Source organism: Pelobates fuscus, chromosome 3, assembly GCF_036172605.1.
Source record: "Pelobates fuscus isolate aPelFus1 chromosome 3, aPelFus1.pri, whole genome shotgun sequence".
In the NCBI taxonomy this organism is placed as follows: domain Eukaryota; kingdom Metazoa; phylum Chordata; class Amphibia; order Anura; family Pelobatidae; genus Pelobates; species Pelobates fuscus.
This window is the reverse complement of record NC_086319.1, coordinates 207,396,627-207,419,935: the sequence shown is the minus strand read 5'-3', so window position 1 is coordinate 207,419,935 and position 23,309 is coordinate 207,396,627.

Below are 23,309 nucleotides of genomic sequence, written 5' to 3'. Positions count from 1 at the left end.
GGATGTACCCCAAAAACAGGGGGTACACCTTTAAATCACTGGATAGCCCTTATTCAGGGGGACAACATATTCAAAATTCAAGTCATTCGGATGAACGGTTCGGGAGATATGGGGTTCCAAAGATTTGACCGACCGCATGGGTAAAATATCCGAAAACAGTTCCATGCATTTTGGCCCTGCGGTCAGTCACAAACAAGGGAATGAAAACAGACGAATTGCCTGTGTTATAGAGCCTGGAGAGGGTTTGAATGAATTCCCTTGTTTGTGGGGTTCTTTCTACCGAACGGCGGGTCATTCGGTAGTTTCTATACGAATTTCTGGAAGTATGGAGGTCTCAGCGGTGTTTGCCTAGTCAAGTGTCCGATTTTAGTTCCAGACACTTGACTTCAGATGAATGCTGCATACAAATCACCCAGGATAAACTTAACACATATATAAATACATATATAATATTATAGGCAGTACACTAGAATATGCTTCACAGTCTTAAAGGGACAGTAGTCCCAAAAGTCCCAATGTGTCCATAGATGCTGTTAAAAGGGCCAGTAGCAGCAATATACAGTACAACAAGCCCAAATATAAATCTTTAAATGTACCAGTTTTCCAGGGGCCATAGTCAGCGGGTAAGAGGCAGGCAGCCAGACCCCTCCAATGTCCAGTGGCGAGGTGGGTTCCGCCACAATTGTATTCAGGTTTATATAGATGGTTAGGGCTAAAAAGTAGAAGAAAAGGATATTTCCCATGTGTCATTTTTTAAATAATGTAAAAACTGTATAAAACGATTTTATTTCCTCTCCATATAAAAAATATATAAAATCTATGTACCACCTATAGGTGACCAAGTGTTGCGTCAGGTCTGGACAAAATAAAATCATCTTCCCAGTAGGTTATAAATAAATGGATGCAAACTCGGTCCCCATAGTTGTACCTTCTGTAGCTAAAAATGATGATGTCAGCCAAACAGGCTGATCAGGGGCAGAGCCAGCAGCAACAGACTGAAATACAAGTAAGATTATTTTATATTTAGGGGGGCAATGAGGGGCAGTGGGCTAGATGATGTTTTAACACAAAAGGGTCAGGAATACATGTTTGTATTCCTGATCCTTTTGCATTCCTTTAACCTCTTAATACCAGAGGGCGTACTAATACGCCCTATTCTAAGCAGTTCTTAACACCCCAGGGCGTAATAGTATGCCCTCACAGGTTTTCTTACTTACCCGGTCACCGGCGATCCCACGCCGGCGATCGCAGTCGGGGGACTCACCTGGGATCCCAGGGAGTCCCCCGAGGCGGATCCTGCCTCCTCTGGCCCCTCCCAGCCATGTGAGAGTGAGGTCCTTGTGAGGACCTCACAATCACATGGCCGGGTTAGCAGGCTGCTGCATTGCAAGCAGGTGGACTGCCTGTAATGACAGTTAGTCCCCCTGCTGGCTGAATTCAAATATAAAGCAGTGTAGAAAAAAAATGAGATACTTAGATCATATACTTAGATCATATATGTGATCTAAGTATATATATATACACATATACATACACACATACACTGTCCCTCTACACCAGTCATATATACTACCCCTAAGATGCATAAGGATCCAACACACCCCCCTGGATGGCCAATCGTCTCGGCGGTGGGAGGTGTGTTGGAACCTATTGCCAAATGGTTAGATTCACTGTTTAAACAACCGGTACTGGAATTGGATACGTGTATTAAGGATACACCTTCATTAATTAAAGAATTATCAACTTTACAACTCAATGAGAAAGCTATTGTACTCATAACTATGGACGTCAAAAGCCTTTATACAGTCATCCCTCACATACTAGGCATTGATGCTATGAGGCAAGTCTTAACACAAACAGGAGCATACAGAGGTCCACCAATTGAATACACATTGCAATTGTTGGAATTGGCCCTATCCAACAATTACTTCAGATTTGAAGAAGACTGGTTTATGCAAATGGCTGGTACATCGATGGGGGCGGCCATGGCTCCATCATATGCGAATAGTTTTATGTACATATATGAAACCACCAACATTCTTCCAGTATATGGAGACAAGATTCTTCGATTCTTTAGATTTATTGACGATCTGTTCATAATATGGACCGGGACAACAGATGATTGCCCAACAGATGATTGACTCTTTGAATAAACTGGACAGTCCAATCAGATTTGCATCTGAAATAAGCACCAACAGAGTACATTTCCTTGACTTACTCATGTGGGTATAAGATAATAACATACAGTATTCATTATACACCAAACCTACAGACCATAACACCATTCTGCATACTCAAAGTGCACATCCGGAACGTCTCAAAGCTTCATTACCCAAAGCACAGTTCCTCAGAACCATACGCAATAACTGTAATGTTCAAATTAGGGAAGAACTATTAGTACAGATGAAAACTAAGTTTCTAAACCGAGGCTATAATCATATACAATTGGAAGCAGCATTAAAACAAGCAAGAGAATTTACTCCAAGAATCTCTATGAGGACACAGAATCGTCTGATCTGTCCAACCACATATAACGATGCATCAGTACAATTATCTAACATCATCAGAAACAATTGGAATATGCTGGCCTGTGACTCTACACTTCCACCAACGTTTCAACAGAAACCTTTAATTTGTTACAAACGAAACAAAAATGTACGTGATTTATTGGTAAAAACTGATCCAACACAAAGTTATGTGCGAAAGGGAATGACACAACAACGAGGCAGTGTCAGATGTTTAGGGTGCGTGACATGTAGCCACATGGTCCCGTCTCGCACCTTCAATCACTCTCATACCAGTAAGAAGTTCCATATAAATCATACTATTACTTGTAAAACTCCGTTTGTAATATACAAATTAACCTGTCCATGTGGTTTATCCTACATAGGCAAAAGACAGACACCTCTGTGTGAATGTATACGAGGACACAGATCGAATATCTGCACAGCCTATAGGGATGGCAACAGCAACAAACCGGTCGCAAAATTTTTTTGCAGAATCAACATCCGTTAACATCCCTTAAATTTACGGCTATAGATCACATTCCGGAACTGCGTCGTAGAGGAAACAGAGGCAAGATGCTCCTCAACAGAGAGACCTACTGGATTTTTCTACTCGATACAGTTGCTCCAAAGGGACTCAACGAAATGATATCGTATCATTCTTTTCTTTAATGGACTCCTGCGTGCATTCTGTTTTTAAATCTTAGTGACCTATTCTTGCAGATAACAGTAGTTAGGATTAATTAAGTGAGCATTATTGGTACATTTTTTTGATTAAGTTGTACTGTAGGTATTATAACAATTATTATTGTAAAGGTTATTAGCCATAATACTACAGTAAAGTAACCAGAATAAAGTTAGGACATAATTTTTGTTTAATAATGTACCATTAGAACCGAGATGAGTAAGTTGTAGTTACAATTAGTCTGCTCTCAATATGGGTTCTTTTGCATAAAATAACGTAGTGATCCTCTCTGTATATATTGCTAGTTGGTCACATAATTATATGATATACTAGCATACAAGGAATATTAAGTACACTTTAACTTTGTTCTCTTTATTTGCACATACACTCATTTTTCAATTTATAGAATCTTACTATTAAAGGATAGTGCAACATTTCCCCTGATTAATTCAGGGATCTTTACCTTTAAAAGAAGTTTTAACACTTTGTATAATCGTACTGATCCATATTTCACTAAAGAATTTTCACTAGTTTAGTGCAGGGATATACTATTACACTCATCACTAGCTTCTTACACTTATAATAGTTATATACAATTTAATCACATTATTTATCTACAGTCTATTTGGACAATTAAAAGTCACTAGGAGGTTATCCCTCTGTCATTAGCTCACTGGAGGACATCAGTTATATATCTTATTTTTATCACAGTATAAGCTTATTACAGTATCCTTGTATTGCAGGTCATATATATGCTATTTTAAACAGTTAAATTGTCTTTTCGTTTTGTCTTTTTCTATGGTGCACGGTGTATCACCAGATTCGGTGCTTTTCTGTTTGTAGATGGTTTCCTAGGCAACGCATACAGCGCAGCCATGGTAACGACGTTTTGTTTTGTAACGTCATCGCGCAGAAGTTCCGGGTCACCGGAAGGTCGCAAGGTTTTCGCGCATGCGCAATGACTGATGGAAAACGCCGGTCTTTACTTTCTGCACCTGGGGTAAGTCAATTATTTATTATTTCTATTGCTATATATTGGTGATATTTGTCAATTATATGTATGTCATTTGATCCTGAGGAAGGTCCCTGTGTGGACCGAAACGTCGATCTTCTTATGGTTTATGGAATATATTTATACTTTTTCTACTAAAGTCCGTGAGTGCAGCCCTGCATTTTCTATTTATGTTCTATCATTTTACATATATATATATATATATATATATATATATATATATATTAATATCAAATTACACATAGACTGATACTGATTTTATATATATATATATATATATATATATATATATATATAATTATTTTGAGACATTTTTTGTATTCTGCACAATAAAGCAGTATTTATTTTGATATAATATTAAGACTCCAGAGTGCTCTCTACTTGGACGCTATACATTGGTTAGAGAGTACTTGCACCGGAGCACAGAAAAGACCGGGAACATTGAGTGCTGGGACCTGGGAAGACATATATAATTATTGTTATATATATATATATATATCTATATTTATATATATATATATAAAATAAATATGTAAATACATTAAAAAAAATAACAAATAATTAAAAATAAATAATTAAAAAATATATAGATGTGTGTTATTTAAATATATAGATGTGTGACCAAATGGCTACTAAAAAAGACTGGACATATCCCATTTGCAATACCTTGGCTTGTCTACTATTGCAAATGTTATGCCATTATGGGTGTAAATTTAATTCCTGGGCTACTATGCAGTCTCAAAGGCAACATAACCAATCTGGCGAATTTCTATTTCAAATGTAACATGCTATATTTGACCCTGTAACTTCCCAAAACACCATAACACCTGTACATAGGGGGTACTGTTTTATGCAGAGGGATTTAGATAGACTGGAGGACTGGGCACTCAAATGACAGATGAAATTTAATGTTGAAAAATGCAAAGTTATGCACTTCGGCGTAAAGAATACACAAGAAACATAAAGAATACACAAGAAACATATATCCTTAATGGAAGCAAATTAGGGAGAACAACACACGAAAAGGACTTGGGAATTGTTATAGACAACAAACTATGCAACAATGTGCAATCAACAGTGGCCAAGGCCAGTAAGGTATTGTCATGCATGAAAAAGGGCATTCATTCTCGGGAGGAGAATATCATTTTGCCTCTTTATAAATCACTGGTAAGACCACATATTGAATATGCTGTGCAATTGTGGGCACCTGTTCTAAAGAAGGATATTATGGCACTAGAAAAAGTGCAGAGGCGGGCTACAAAATTAATAAAAGGAATGGAACATATCAGCTATGAAGAAAGGTTAACACATTTAAACCTATTTAGTTTAGAAAAACGTCGCCTGAGAGGGGATATGATAACATTATACAAATATATCCGGGGCCAATACAAACCATTGTGTTGAAATCTATTCACAAAAACGGACTTTACATAGGACACAAGGCCATGCGTTTAGACTGGAAGAAAGAAGATTTTGTCTAAGGCAAAGGAAAGGTTTTTTTACTGTAAGAACAATCAGGATGTGGAATTCTCTGCCTGAAGAAGTGGTTTTATCAGAGTCCATACAGATGTTCAAACAGCTACTAGATGCATATAATGGAATATAAATAAATATAAAGGATATAATCTTTCAATGTAGGGTAATAGCTGCTTGATCCAAGGATAAATCTGACTGCCATTCTGGTGTCAAGAAGGATTTTTTTCCTAGCTTGTTGCAAAATTGTGCTTCAAACTGGGTTTTTTTGCCTTCTTTTGGATCAACAGCAAAAAAACAAATGTGAGAAAGGCTGAACTTGATGGACGCAAGTCTCTTTTAAGATATGTAACTATGTAATATGATTTACTGTTTGAAGATGATAAAAAAGTGAGACCTTTTTTAACATAATTGCAACATTTGCACCTACCCACACATTTAAACATCCTTTACAATGTAACATTGTCTTATTAGAAGATTTGCTACCACTAATATCTGTTTTACTCCAGCCTATAGTTGGTGCCTTACGAAAACTGCAATTAATAATATTTGATACAATTTGTTAACAAAAGTTGTCAGTTTTAAGGATTGGAAAATGTTTATGTAGAATTGTAATCATATCTTGATAATCAGCAATAAAACGAGAACAAAATGAAGCACATTTAATCATAATCTATTTTGCATTTTAAATGTTTTTGTTTTAAAAATAATTTATCCAATAAATATAGATACTTAAATTATCTATTGGAGTGCTTCTCCCAGATAAAAGACCCGCTGCAACAAAGAAAGAGAAAAAACGGAGGCTCTAGAGCATGAGAGTGGTTATTTATATAGTTTTAAAAATCCATTTGATCTCAAAACATACTGCACTATATTAAAATAAAACCCCAAAGTTGCTGTGCCAACCAACATAAAAGTTAATCAGCACCAGCTTCCCCATCATGACTAGAAGCAGTAGACATGTGCACCAGTGAAAACTTAATTTGTCAATCCTCCTGCATGCCCCTATTCGCAGCATGCCGTGAGTAAGGGCATGTCGCCTAAACAAATATAAAACTACTAGTGACTGCTGCCCAGTCACTAGTGCAATAAGGGGGAACCTGGCACAGGTTAAATCATGCCGCATACCACTACCTGTACCAGGTCCTCCCGTGTAATAGGGGCATGTCACCTAAACAGTGAGCAGCCAGCCTGTCATTTAAAGCTGAATATAAAAATCAGTATCTTACAAAGAAGTGATAGAGAGCTACGGTAAAAGTATGTGTAACCAAAAGTTATACCAAAAACTATAGCAATGTAACAATATTGTAATAAATAGCTACTTTTTACACATACTCTTACCGTACTCTTTACACTTCTATACAAGATACATTTATAACCAGTTTTAAATGACAGCGAGCAGCCACATTTCAAACTAAATCTAAATCAGTATGGGGGTCACTATTTTATATATTTTTTTGTAAGTCTGATTTTTATTTTTTCATGCTTATATATTCATCCTCAAGATTTGCAGATCTCTGAAGAAATAGGAAGTTCACAAACAATTGTGTGGTGTATCCGAGAACTGGTATCAGGTGACAAATACAGTTATCTGGGCTTGCAGGCCCACCATAATGACGGACACACATGTCCCTTGTGGTATCGCCTTTTTTTTAGCGTGATTTTTACGTTTACTTTATATGCAAAAACTGAACAGTAAGTCTCGCAAGTTTCTTTAACCTTAATGATTTCAATAAACATAAACTTATACCGTTTGTACATTGGGAAGGATTCAAAATGTATGCAAGCTTAGTAGATCGTATGCTCTGTTTCTGGTTAGTCTCGTGAATCCCGCGAACCTCAGGGAGTCATTGTGAAAGCATATGTTGCCTAGGTTGTGTCTCCCACCTATCACAGTCCATTTTAATAATGTTCTAGACCTTGGGTAGTGATATTCCCTGTTCTATAAGTTCCTCCTGGGTCAAGATGGGTTGATGTTCTAAGTCTGTCAGTGTAATTTGTCTTGTTTCGTAGTCTGGAGACCCTGGTTACCAGGTATGTCTTAGTGTGTATCTTTAATGCTAAGTGTGCGTATTACAAGCTAGCACAATGAACCTCGCCAAGCTAGATAGGTGGTAGTCTCGGGTCTGGGCTACTGTCTCAGAGGAGCATTGATTTTTGCGACTGCTTAGTTAACTTTTGTTTACTGCCTTGGGGTCAGCACTCCCCCTATCCCATATGTGCTAGTGTTCATGTCTGCTTTCATCTATTCTATTGTGGTTGCGTGGTCTCCGCCACTAAGGTTAGTGTTCATTAAATTGATGGTGATACCATGTATCTTTGTGCAGGAACCTGTGTTTCGCCTGATTCGCCTGTCCTCTCCTCTATATTGCTGTTGACATAGGGTATGCTGTAGTAGACTTCCTTGTTTCCACTGGGGTGCAAGTGTTGCGATGTCTGTAAGGAGAGAGAAGTGTGTGTTGAGTGCGAATGTATCACAAATCATTGCAATATCTCAACATAACATACTGCATTAGCATTTTATATATTTTTTGCCATAGTATAACAATTTTTTCATATTACAATATGTCCTGCAATACGAAGCATAGATAGTCTCTAATGATAATTAACTATTTCCAGAAATGGTTGCCAATCATATGAACATTTTCCAATCCACTCAGCAACTAACTCTATCAGCGTTGGAATAGCAAACAAAATTATATGCAAACACATCAAACAAATATTAATTTAATAATTATAACTTACTATATTGGTATGCAATAATATTATGTAGAACAAACTAATAAAAATAATATCAACAAGTGTTCAAAAGAAATGTTAAATAATTTCTGTATCTCCACAAAGCAAATCTACAGGTATTTACAAGATAATAGGTTTTGATTAATATCTGAATTCAACAAATTAATGTATCAATAGTTACAGGTTTACTACCTTAAGAATTATTGCATATTTTCAACCTGAGCTGTAGACACAGATTTTAAATACACAGAGACTATTTCCTGAAAGGATTAAATTATTCCTTGTTATATACCTATACTAGACAAAATAATTAACTTGCTGTCCTTCCCTTCTGGATAGAAAATAAATAGAAAGCAGGCAGATAACTTGCTATATGTTCAGGTTGTCAGGAGCATAGAAAGTAAAACTAACAAAGTTTAATAGGTAAAATTAATTCAGTTTAAGAGAATGATTATTTAAGAGATAGAGATAATGTTAGAATGAGTGACTGAGTGATCAAAAAAGAGGGCATGGTGCAATAGAGTGATCAATGTGTTCTTCAATAGAGTGCATGTTTTTCAATAGAGAGAGTGATATTTAATAGAGTATATTCAAGAGTGATTTAAGAAAGTAATTCAATAGAGTAATGAATCAAGATAGTGATTCTTCAATGAGACTTGGTGGATGTAGCATATGATAATCAAGAATCTTAAGTTCATTAATTAAATTACATCAACTTTTACCAAATTTTCACTACCAAGATCGCTTCTTGTTTTATGAATGATATTAATGTATTCCTATTTTTTGGAAGTGTTAATTAAAATTATGCTCACACGTGTATATATATTTATATTAAATGGATAGTACTGGTATACCTAATGTAATACCCAGGGGAGAGGGAGTCCGACTAACAATAGGTCGCTCAAAAACTGGAAAAATGGGGATTCACTAAAACCTATACAAAAATGGAACACTCTGCTATAGTATGCAGAAACCAGGAGCTAACCTATGATACTGGCTGAGTATGGTAAACGGTAAGAGACTGCAAGTATATAAATGTGTACTATGCCTTTAAGGTATGAGAAATGTGTGCTGTGCCTTTAAATCTCACATAATGTGCGTGGCAGGTCTATTGGTAAGAGAGAAAATAAAACAGAAAAAGAGTCCAATAAATCGCAGAAAAAATGGAGAAAGAGAGATGAGAAAATAGGAGGAAGAAGGATAAAGAGAAAGAAAAAATGAAATGAAATAGAGTATAGAAAATGAAAATAAGTAATGGAAATAAATAGGTGAATAGTGGATAACGCAGCCGATGATATGTGCAGTGCAGATAACTCTATCCCTAATGGGGTATAGGGTAGTTTGATATCTGCTCCAAATATTATACTTTGTATATATCAAAGATCTGGTTCAAATTATAATAGCAATACAGTATGTGGAACTGGATGCTTAGGTGGTTATTTAAAAAAAGTATCACTCGATATAGAAAGCAATGGTACAAACTGGATGTAAATAACATAAACCAGTTTATTGGTAAAATTATAAAAATATAAAAATATATAATAATATAATGCAGGAACAGTTCATGCAGTGGTTACCAGTCTAATGAGGTTCAGAAAAGTGCAGGAACCCTTGGATTTGGCTGGGATTGATGTGGATTGACTTTGGCCGATGAGCTTCAGAAATCCTGCTGCCGGTGAGGACGGCGGGCTTTTCGGTGTGCGTCCCGATAAGGATCTCACTCCAGGGGACGTGCTCTGTAAACGGCTCCACTCGGCAAATACACAAAAGGTCCTGTGCGAATACTGTTCTCTGCTGGTAAGCGCTCTGCGTACTGGAACTCAGTCCTGGTGGATTGCTGTGCTTGTCTAACGCGTTTCGTAGGAGGGTGCCCTACTTCTTCAGATCCCGTCTCTGAAGAAGTAGGGCACCCTCCTACGAAACGCGTTAGACAAGCACAGCAATCCACCAGGACTGAGTTCCAGTACGCAGAGCGCTTACCAGCAGAGAACAGTATTCGCACAGGACCTTTTGTGTATTTGCCGAGTGGAGCCGTTTACAGAGCACGTCCCCTGGAGTGAGATCCTTATCGGGACGCACACCGAAAAGCCCGCCGTCCTCACCGGCAGCAGGATTTCTGAAGCTCATCGGCCAAAGTCAATCCACATCAATCCCAGCCAAATCCAAGGGTTCCTGCACTTTTCTGAACCTCATTAGACTGGTAACCACTGCATGAACTGTTCCTGCATTATATTATTATATATTTTTATATTTTTATAATTTTACCAATAAACTGGTTTATGTTATTTACATCCAGTTTGTACCATTGCTTTCTATATCGAGTGATACTTTTTTTAAATAACCACCTTAGCATCCAGTTCCACATACTGTATTGCTATTATAATTTGAACCAGATCTTTGATATATACAAAGTATAATATTTGGAGCAGATATCAAACTACCCTATACCCCATTAGGGATAGAGTTATCTGCACTGCACATATCATCGGCTGCGTTATCCACTATTCACCTATTTATTTCCATTACTTATTTTCATTTTCTATACTCTATTTCATTTCATTTTTTCTTTCTCTTTATCCTTCTTCCTCCTATTTTCTCATCTCTCTTTCTCCATTTTTTCTGCGATTTATTGGACTCTTTTTCTGTTTTATTTTCTCTCTTACCAATAGACCTGCCACGCACATTATGTGAGATTTAAAGGCACAGCACACATTTCTCATACCTTAAAGGCATAGTACACATTTATATACTTGCAGTCTCTTACCGTTTACCATACTCAGCCAGTATCATAGGTTAGCTCCTGGTTTCTGCATACTATAGCAGAGTGTTCCATATATTTATATTAGTCTTTGGACATATAGATAAAGTTATTCCTATAAGCCTTATTCCAAAACAATATGGCAAATAAATCAATTTAGTTTGTCTGTGTTTATAATCCCTGGTAAACTAACAATGTTTAGTTCCAAAGTTTATAACCATAAATAACCTAAACACATCTGATGTGTCATTCATTCAAGATTTTAAACATAGGTTCTAACACTTCTAAATATATCAACAGGATGATGAAAGCTCCAAGCAGGAGCTGAAATGTTGATATGTTCTTTTATTATATGAATTAAAAGTTATATTTTAACCTTTGTACTAATGCCTTGGAGTTCGGTCATACTTTAGACATATACTATCTAAACATAGATATCTTGAGATTGCCTAAAAGTTTTTCCCACTTTTTTTTTCCCACACGAGCAGATTGTAAAACTAATGGAGTGGTGTATCTCCTCATCTGCTCGTGTGGAAAAAAATATATGGGAAAAACTTTTAGGCAATTTAAACTACATATTTTAGAACATATTCAATCAGTAAACTCTAAAAACAATACATCGGTCTCAAGAAATATATGGGAATGTCATTGGAATGTCACTACGTCCTCCACTAAGTGTACAGCGCTGTGGAATCTGTTTACGTTTTAGAAATACCTGTAATAAATAAATAGATAAAATATTTTTTCCGTCCAAAGTATCTAATATTAGGAAGTGTGATGATATTGAATACTGAGATATGAATGCTTGTGTTCAGATAACACTTTGTTTTGATTAGAGTTTTAAGTAAGGTTCACCCAGGGTTCATCATACTAATTGATTGGCCTAGTGACTTTTTCAGGGCAGAGTCCTCTCGGACTTCCATGCACACAGGCATTATGTCTCCACACATTCTCTAGATGCCTCCCACTTAATCATAGGGTTGTGCTTTTTATGCATTCAGCCAAGCCCTTGCTATTATCTAATTGTTGTAAGCACCCCAAGGGACGGAGTTACCTTTGTGCACAAACTTTAAAAAGACGAGTCTCGGAGGTCACTTACTGATAGCCCCAGGTGAAGGCACAACATCTCAGCGCGGAAACGCACGTTGGGCGTACTTTCGCTTTATGATTTTCGTATATATTTTACTTATGGGACTGGAAGTCCTTGCACACTGGATGTATACCTCTCTATGATGCCGGGTGCAAACCAGAGCTTTTGATATTGATCCTGATGAAAGTCCTGGCAAAGGACTGAAATGTTGATTCTAATTTTATTGTATACCGAATAAACATTGGATTTTATAGAAGACTGTGAGTGCAACTATTTCCCTACTTTGACTAGTTTACTTATGGGCTTTATTTGAATTCAGTTTTGGTTTTGGTTTCACACGGATATGGGTTTCTATTAGACACTTTCTAATATACTCTCTTGCTATTTACCATGTAGGGTATTATAAAGTGCTACCTACAATCTTATTTAAACAAAGGGCTAGAGATCTCGAGAGGCAACTCAGCCTATTCTTAATTTATTTTTCAGTTAATTTGCTATGTAGGGGCTCTATGTTCCGAGGTAATCTAGGAATCTGGAGAGGCAGTTTAGCCGAATCTTAATGTATTTTTTTCAGTTTATTTGGTATGTACGGACCATATGTCCCAAGGTAATAGGAGTGGCATCATTTAGATTTGAAGGCCTAGCTCTATTAGGGACATTTAACATTTGGATTTGAAGTCTAAGCATACTCTGACTGATATATATTGAGGGGTTATTCAGACTAGAGAATTTAAGAGGCAGGCTTTATATTTTTAGTCTGTCAGGTATTCACTATAGTATATTCTCTATATAGTATATTCTCTCTCTCATCTGCTACCCTAAGAATATCTCAACCTTATTTTTGCTAAGTTTTATGAGATTGCTACTTTCACCCTATTTTTGCTACAGTTATATGAGATTGCTACCTTTACAGAGTGAGTCAATTAGATACTGTGTTTCTGATCGCCTATTTCTACTCACCTTGAAATGTGGTTAGCACTTTCCTTGCTACGGTAGATATTTCGTAGACATACCACTTCGCATATATCCTAGCATATAATAAAGCAATTTTCCCAGTACTAACTGCATTGGTAATGTGTAAGTGATATATATGTTCAAATGATACTCTTTAATAAGGGATTCTCCAATCCTTTGGTTCCTTTTTCAGGGACTTTTTTCTTTTTTAAAACAAAACTAATAGTTGCAAAAGTGTAGGAGGATATTGGGCTAGGTAAAAAACACTGTAGAGTTTCTGACTTGATTAAGGGTAACTTACTTAATGTGTGCAAGTTGAAATCTGGAGAAAGGAGTAAGTTGTATCAATCTTTAAAAACAACCTTAAAGGGACACTCCAGGCACCCAGACCACTTCAGCCCATTGGAGTGGACTGGGTGCCAACTCCCACTACTCTTAACCCTGCAAGTGTAATTATTGCAGTTTTTATAAACTGCAATAATTACCTTGCAGTTTTAACTCCACCTCTAGTGGCTGTCTACTAGACAGCCACTAGAGGGCACTTCCTTGTCCCTAGCACAGAAAACCTGTGCTAGAGATCACTGGACGTCCTCACGCTGTGTGAGGACCTCCAACGTCGCTCAATTCCCCATAGGAAAGCATTGAAAAGTATTTTCAATGCTTTCCTATGGGGACCTCTAATGCGCATGCGTTATACAGAGGAGGAGGGGCAGCAGAGGAAGAAGCAGCGGCGTGGGACATGTTGCTGCCTCTGGTAAGTGACTGAAGGGGTTTTCACCCCTTCAGCAACCGGGGATTGGGGGGTGGGAGGAAGAGGGGACCTGCAGTGCCAGGAAAACGGATTGGCACTGGAGTTTCCCTTTAAAAACATTTAAACTGACATTAATATGACATATTTGAATGTGCATTTTAGTCATAGTTTTCAGATGACAAGTCTGTTTTGAACAGAGAGAAAAATAAAACAGTAATTCTTTGGTTTTGGTTGTTCAAACAGACTAACAAATCTACAAATAGAAAGTACAAATTGTTCATGTCTTTTATTTTGAACATCTCCACTTTCAGATTGACTAATATGTCGTTATTGTGCCCCCTCCCCCCCCCCCCCCCCCACTTCCATGCACACAGGCATTATGTCTCCACACATTCTCTAGATGCCTCCCACTTAATCATAGGGTTGTGCTTTTTATGCATTCAGCCAAGCCCTTGCTATTATCTAATTGTTGTAAGCACCCCAAGGGACGGAGTTACCTTTGTGCACAAACTTTAAAAAGACGAGTCTCGGAGGTCACTTACTGATAGCCCCAGGTGAAGGCACAACATCTCAGCGCGGAAACGCACGTTGGGCGTACTTTCGCTTTATGATTTTCGTATATATTTTACTTATGGGACTGGAAGTCCTTGCACACTGGATGTATACCTCTCTATGATGCCGGGTGCAAACCAGAGCTTTTGATATTGATCCTGATGAAAGTCCTGGCAAAGGACTGAAATGTTGATTCTAATTTTATTGTATACCGAATAAACATTGGATTTTATAGAAGACTGTGAGTGCAACTATTTCCCTACTTTGACTAGTTTACTTATGGGCTTTATTTGAATTCAGTTTTGGTTTTGGTTTCACACGGATATGGGTTTCTATTAGACACTTTCTAATATACTCTCTTGCTATTTACCATGTAGGGTATTATAAAGTGCTACCTACAATCTTATTTAAACAAAGGGCTAGAGATCTCGAGAGGCAACTCAGCCTATTCTTAATTTATTTTTCAGTTAATTTGCTATGTAGGGGCTCTATGTTCCGAGGTAATCTAGGAATCTGGAGAGGCAGTTTAGCCGAATCTTAATGTATTTTTTTCAGTTTATTTGGTATGTACGGACCATATGTCCCAAGGTAATAGGAGTGGCATCATTTAGATTTGAAGGCCTAGCTCTATTAGGGACATTTAACATTTGGATTTGAAGTCTAAGCATACTCTGACTGATATATATTGAGGGGTTATTCAGACTAGAGAATTTAAGAGGCAGGCTTTATATTTTTAGTCTGTCAGGTATTCACTATAGTATATTCTCTATATAGTATATTCTCTCTCTCATCTGCTACCCTAAGAATATCTCAACCTTATTTTTGCTAAGTTTTATGAGATTGCTACTTTCACCCTATTTTTGCTACAGTTATATGAGATTGCTACCTTTACAGAGTGAGTCAATTAGATACTGTGTTTCTGATCGCCTATTTCTACTCACCTTGAAATGTGGTTAGCACTTTCCTTGCTACGGTAGATATTTCGTAGACATACCACTTCGCATATATCCTAGCATATAATAAAGCAATTTTCCCAGTACTAACTGCATTGGTAATGTGTAAGTGATATATATGTTCAAATGATACTCTTTAATAAGGGATTCTCCAATCCTTTGGTTCCTTTTTCAGGGACTTTTTTCTTTTTTAAAACAAAACTAATAGTTGCAAAAGTGTAGGAGGATATTGGGCTAGGTAAAAAACACTGTAGAGTTTCTGACTTGATTAAGGGTAACTTACTTAATGTGTGCAAGTTGAAATCTGGAGAAAGGAGTAAGTTGTATCAATCTTTAAAAACAACCTTAAAGGGACACTCCAGGCACCCAGACCACTTCAGCCCATTGGAGTGGACTGGGTGCCAACTCCCACTACTCTTAACCCTGCAAGTGTAATTATTGCAGTTTTTTATAAACTGCAATAATTACCTTGCAGTTTTAACTCCACCTCTAGTGGCTGTCTACTAGACAGCCACTAGAGGGCACTTCCTTGTCCCTAGCACAGAAAACCTGTGCTAGAGATCACTGGACGTCCTCACGCTGTGTGAGGACCTCCAACGTCGCTCAATTCCCCATAGGAAAGCATTGAAAAGTATTTTCAATGCTTTCCTATGGGGACCTCTAATGCGCATGCGTTATACAGAGGAGGAGGGGCAGCAGAGGAAGAAGCAGCGGCGTGGGACATGTTGCTGCCTCTGGTAAGTGACTGAAGGGGTTTTCACCCCTTCAGCAACCGGGGATTGGGGGGTGGGAGGAAGAGGGGACCTGCAGTGCCAGGAAAACGGATTGGCACTGGAGTTTCCCTTTAAAAACATTTAAACTGACATTAATATGACATATTTGAATGTGCATTTTAGTCATAGTTTTCAGATGACAAGTCTGTTTTGAACAGAGAGAAAAATAAAACAGTAATTCTTTGGTTTTGGTTGTTCAAACAGACTAACAAATCTACAAATAGAAAGTACAAATTGTTCATGTCTTTTATTTTGAACATCTCCACTTTCAGATTGACTAATATGTCGTTATTGTGCCCCCTCCCCCCCCCCCCCCCCCCCCACAGATTATGACACAGTTATGTGAAAGTATTTAACTCTATTCTCATCACATATCCTTTTGCTGTATTTTGGGACACCAGATGTTTTTTGCATTCATCTCTGCCTGTCATGAGCTTGTTTAGAATGCTACACAGTAGGTTTGCACCACAAACAAAAACTGTTTTTCTATCATCTAAGCAAAGCTTCCGTTCTGCTATTTTCCCTTGTTTTATAAGACTGGAATTCTCCTGTGTGTATGAGACACATTCGTTCAGCCTGCTGTATATTATCTGTGGTTTGGCATACCCCTCCCCTGTCATACAAGTGAAGAGATTAGCTTCTTTTAGTCTGACAGATCTTCAAATGCTAGAGAGGAACATGTTGCTGACTCCTTTGTCTGAGTTCTTCTGGGGATAGAGGCTTTATTTGAGGAATGAACTTAAGGAAAAACTTAGCTTAGTCCAATTTTAAACAATATTTTGTGCTGGAACAACAAAAGTGTTTTTGCAAGCTTCTCACATTCTTATGGACTACATCCTTGCTGGGAATTTAAAAGGAACATTTAGCCCTTTTTAATGATCATGCACTATTACAAAGAGAAAAAAAAATACCCAAGTGAATAGTAAGTAAGAAAAGCGTAACAAGGGTAAAAGTGTATAACTTGAGCCAGCCAGAGGACACATAATGTACAAGTAATTGGTTAGGCAAGGGGAAACCTAAGCTTCCTCCTGTAACACCATTTTGTTTTGCAAGTTCATGCAATCATATGCAAAAGCTTGGGGGTGTTCTATCAAAAAACCCTACCCCGTGAAAATTCCCTACCCTCGTCACTTCCGGTGACGCGGCCGCACCGGAAGTGACCCTCATCCAATGGAGGAGGAGGGTGTGCGCCGCCGCGCAGGCGCACAACAACTAGGCTAGGTAGGGATTTTTCACGGGGTAGGGGAAATTAACGCCACAGTGCGCACGCGCGGCAAAGTACTCCTATCGGAGGTACAGCGCGCATGCGCACTAGTGGCAAGGGAGAGAGGCTTTAATCCGACAATCAGAGTTCGCGCGTGCGCAGTATAGGGGTAGGGAATTTTGATGGCTATTAGCCCTGTGAGATCTCCCTACCCCTATACTGCGCATGCGCGAACTCTGATCGTCGGATTAAAGCCTCTCCCTGCTCCCAACACTCTCAGCCATCCAAGATTGAGGGTGAAGTATGGTGGGACGGTGGGTGTTTATGTGCATTATATTGGGGGGGTCTGCGCAGAATTGGGGGTCTGCACAGACCCCCCAATATAATGCACATAAACACCCACTGTCCCACCATAATTCACCCTCAATCTTGCATGGCTGAGAGTGTTGGGAGCAGGGAGAGGCTTTAATCTGATGATGAGTCTGCGCATGTGCAGTATAGGGGTAGGGAGATTTCACAGGGCTAATAGCCATCAAATTTCCCTACCCCTATACTGCGCATGTGCGGTTTGTGAAGCGCTCCCTTGCAACTCGTGCGCACGCACGCTGTACCTCCGACGGAAGTACTTTGCCGCGCGTGCGCACTGTTGCATTCATTTCCCCTACCCCGTGAAAAATCCCCACCTAGTTGGTGTGCGCTTGCGCGGCGGCGCACACCCTCCTCCTCCATTGGATGAGGGTCACTTCCGGTGCGGCTGCGTCACCGGAAGTGACGAGGGTAGGGAATTTTCACGGGGTAAGGTTTTTTGATAGAACAGGGGAACAGATTGCCCCCCTCACCCCTCCCCCCTTCTAAACTATGCAGAAAACATATTTGAAAACACATTTGAAAACATTTTTGGAGACTGGATGCTTACAATCTGAATTAGTGCAATCTTACATCTGACACAATATGGCAAATAAGTACAAAACTCATTGACAGTCTGGCCATTGTTGTTGTTTCTGCTAGCCACCACATTAAAATGTAAAAAACATTATAATAATTATACCTAATATGATATATGATCCCCATATTAGAATAAGGGAGGTGGGCATGTAATTCAATATGTCCTCAGTCAACATATTGTGGGTGTGGGAATATCTGCTAAGCAGTGAGCTTCCTGAAGCTACACACTGTAACTGAAATTAGAGACTGGGCAACTATTGCTCCTCAGTTACTAAAAAGGCCTATGAGATTAGGACAAAAACATTATTTCAGGAGGTTGGCTTTACCCATGGGCATTGAAAAGTCTTTGTAGATAATGGATGGGGAAGGGCTGACTAATTAATTAAAATAGGGGGCCATGCTTCTTCTCCTCAGCGCCATGTGGGGTGGGGGATACTATAATTTATTCAGGATGGAGATTCCTTTCAGGTGTGGACTATTAATATATACACAGGGATTATGTGCCTGTGTCCTCTCCTAGTACCACCCACGGGTGGTCAGTAGAAGCTAGTATAAAATGCTTGCATGGGAACTTTCCCATGATCTCCCTATACATTTTATTGTACTTTGGCAAGCATTGTGTACAAACAAAATTGAATGCCTTATCAAATGACATAATTGCGTATTTAATAGAAACAGGCATACATTTTGAGTTATTAGAATGGTTTATGATATGATACTTTAATTTGTTTGTTTTGTTTTTTGTTCTCTCAAAGAAAGTTATCTTGAATTTGTATAGCTCAGTAGGTCACATTATAATTGGTTTGTGGTGCAAAATCACATTATACATACAAAGACCAAACTTAGATTTAAATGTATATAAACACATGAAAAAAAAAAAATAATAATGTCATAGCATATTAATTTATCATACAGAGTGGGATAGATCATGCATTATTATTTAATTAAAATGTTTATCCGGTTTGTTTTACATATAAGAGACATTATTATCAAGTGTGAGGCATTTGACATCAGATTATAAAGTAGACCAAGTTAATACTTCTCCATTTCTGATATAAACGATGCAAGTAGGTATGTAAATGAAGGCTGTTATCAATTATCATTGTTATCCAAGTGGAAAGCATTCTTTTCTTTCCCCTCGCTCATTGCCAATTACAACCTCACTTCGCGTACAGTGCTGATGCAAATGATAGTCACACAATGACTGGAATCTGTTCAGCTTAACGTATTAACATAAAGTTATGCATTATCTATATGGCACATATGGCACAAATAAAATGCACGCACACATTGTGTTAAATGAGGCATGATTTCTACAACATATTTGTTGTCAGTTTTAAATTGTGTTTCTGTATTATATTAGGGACAGCTACAGCCTAGTTTGTAAAATAGGACTAAAGTGTGATACACCTTGCCGGTCACTTAATGACTAGGAAAACATTATATTTTCAGCCAGATTTAATAAACATGGTCCTTGGTTCATTGTTTGTTTGATGTTAGTTAACAGCAATAAAAAAAGGTACATTGAGTGAAGGTGAAGCACGGAATGCCTTCTCTGCTTCATTTGTGCTATGTGTTCATTCAAAGTTTGCATTAGTTTATTTGTTTAAAAATGAAAAAGTGAAAGAAATGTTGCATGCACGGCAGCTTTTTTCAAAACATGTAAACACATGGAACAGTTGTAAAGTTATTAACTAAAGTGTAGTCAAAGAGACTTGACTGGTGTATCGTCACTATATGGGCATCCGAAACCTTGGACAACCCCCCACATACCTACCTCAATAAAACACGGACACTAGGGTATATGGGTAAAATTGTCCACAGCTTTTTTAAATATATAAATAATAATAATAACTTAACTTAGAAACTTATGGGTCATTGCCCTATGCCGCCCCCCCCCCCCCCCTGTTTTCGTATCCTTCAGTTAGGTATAAGAGGCAGTGACCCCACTATAAACAACATATATACATATATAACATTATACCAACATAATATCACTTAAAGTGCCAACCATTTATTATAATTTAATCATGGTAGGGGTATATCTGGATACCCCTACCCCACCAGGTTCTGAGCCACCAACAGGACTCGAAACCTACCAAACATACCAATAAACATTAACATAACCTTCCTACTGGGGAGCCTATTTCCTCTCCTAGAGCTCCCTATCCTGCCATGAGCTCAGATCTTGAAACCTTAAGCTGTCTGAGCTCCCCCACCCCGAAGAAACAGTGCTTTCTGTAGCTCTTCTTGCCAACCCAGGTTCAGGAGATCCCACCCCACTGCCGAGAGGTGAGCTCCATCCGAGTGATAGTAACTGGGCAACCCCACCTCTAATTCCCGGTGCCTAGTGATTTCCCGAACTGTTCGCTGGCGAATAGTTCCTGGCGAACATCGCTTGTTTGCGTTCGCCACGGATGGCGAACACATGCGCTGTTTGGTCCGCCCCCTATTCGTCATCATTGAGTAAACTTTGACTCTGTACCTCACAGTCAGCAGACACATTCCAGTCAATCGGCAGCATACTGTGCCCACTTGCCCAGTGCCACCACTCACTCACCGATGTCACAATAGCTTGCATTTAAAAAAAACAAAAACTTTTTGGACTGTAATATAATAGCAGTCAGTTTCCTTCACTACTGTGCATTTCAGGGCCTGCCCAGTGCCACCACTCACTCATATCTGGTGTCACAATAGCTTGCATTTTAAACAGTCAAACCTTTTTTCACTGTAATATAATAGCAGTCAGTTTCCTTCATGCGTGTGCGTTTCAGGGCCTGCCAGGGCACAGTGTCACACCAGTGCAACTCATATCTGGTGTAACAGTAGTGTACATTTTAAAAAATATATACAATTTTGACTGTAATAGATTGAATAGCAGTTAGTTGTCTGCCAGCGTGTGTGTCAGGCTCACATCGTATACTGTGCCCACTTGACCAGTGCCACCACTCATATCTGGTGTCACAATAGCTTGCATTTAACAAAAAAACACCTTTTTGGACTGTAATATAATAGCAGTCAGTTTCCTTCACTAGTGTGCGTTTCAGGGCCTGCCCAGTGCCACCACTCACTCATATCTGGTGTCACAATAGCTTGCATTTAAAAAAAACCTAACTTTTTTGACTGTAATATAATGTGCGTTTCAGGGCCTGCCAGGGCACAGTGTCACACCAGTGCAACTCATATCTGGTGTAACAGTAGTGTACATTAAAAAAAAACTAGAAATTTGACTGGGAATAATAGCAGTGAGTTTCCTTCACACATGTGCATTTCAGGGCCTGCCAGGGCACAGTGTCACACCAGTGCAACTCATATCTGGTGTAACAGTAGTGTACATTAAAAAAAAACTAGAAATTTGACTGGGAAATAATAGCAGTGAGTTTCCTTCACACATGTGCGTTTCAGGGCCTGCCAGGGCACAGTGTCACACCAGTGCAACTCATATCTGGTGTAACAGTAGTGTACATTAAAAAAAAAAAAATACAGGGGGCGTGTTGTCACCTTTCGGGGTCCCTTGGTGTTGTACTTGGCTGGGTGGAGGAAGAGACCTTCAATGACATCAGTGAGGACAAGGAACGGGACATGGCTAGCTTGGTATCAAACCTTGTGCAAATGGGGAGTTTGCGGTTGTGCAAATGGACTGTTTGCGGTTGTTTGCGGTGCGTTAAACGAGTTTGGTCTGTCACTGTGAAGCGGGCGTAACCCTTACACTACCTGATCGATACAACATCATACATTATTTCATTATTTTTATGGCCCCCACCCACCACTCACGGGTGGGGGCGGGCGGAAGGACAGTAGGTCCCCCCATTGTGATTTATGGCCCCCACCCACCGCGCAGGGGTGGGGGCCGGGAGGGAGGACAGTAGCCCTCCCCCTTATCCTTATTTACTGAATATTCCCCTGTATAACAATGTTTGGCATTTAGTGAATATTCCCTATTCTGCTCTGTGTCAGTGTGTACCAGGGTCTCTGAGGACAGGTGTCAATCCATATCTGCCAAGTGACCCTATGTAGGGGGAACAGTCCCTATTCTGCTCTGTGTCAGTGTGTATCAGGGGCTCTGAGGACAGGTGTCAATCCATATCTGCCAAGTGACCCTATGTAGGGGGAACAGTCTCTATTCTGTTCTGTGTCAGTGTGTATCATGGTCTCTGAGGACAGGTGTCAATCCATATCTGCCAAGTGACCCTATGTAGGGGGAACAGTCCCTATTCTGCTCTGTGTCAGTGTGTATCAGGGATCACATGGATCAGGGATCATGTTTTAAAGCACGTTATTCCAAACAATTTAGGAATGTTAGGTGATTTATGCCCTTTATGGATTAAAACCAGACTCTGCATCAACTATGTAATTTTCCATGGGAGTTTTGCCATGGATCCCCCTCCGGCATGCCACAGTCCAGGTGTTAGTCCCCTTGAAACAACTTTTCCATCACTATTGTGGCTAGAAAGAGTCCCTGTGGGTTTTAAAATTCGCCTGCCTATTGAAGTCTATGGCGATTCGCCCAGTTCGCTCGTTCGCGAACATTTGCGGAAGTTCGCATTCGCCGTTCACAAACCAAAAATGTTATGTTCGCGACATCACTACCGGTGCATGACTACCACCCCTCCCCCCCACACTTTCCTAACAAAACTAGCCATTAGGCTGTTAACCTTCCTTCTGTTGCGATCGATGGCTAACAGGTCACGCACGTGCCGCCACCTCCGCCTAGGCATCATCTCCGACCACACCACCATCACACCAGGGAGCATATCCCACAATTTATTCAGATCCTGCTTCATCCATTTAACCAGTTGATGCTGCGGCACCAGCCCCAGATCATTCCCCCCTGCCTGAAGAACTAGGAAGTCCAGCCTTCCTCCACCTGCTACCATGTGAAACACTGCATTGCAAACATCTCCCCAACAAAAACC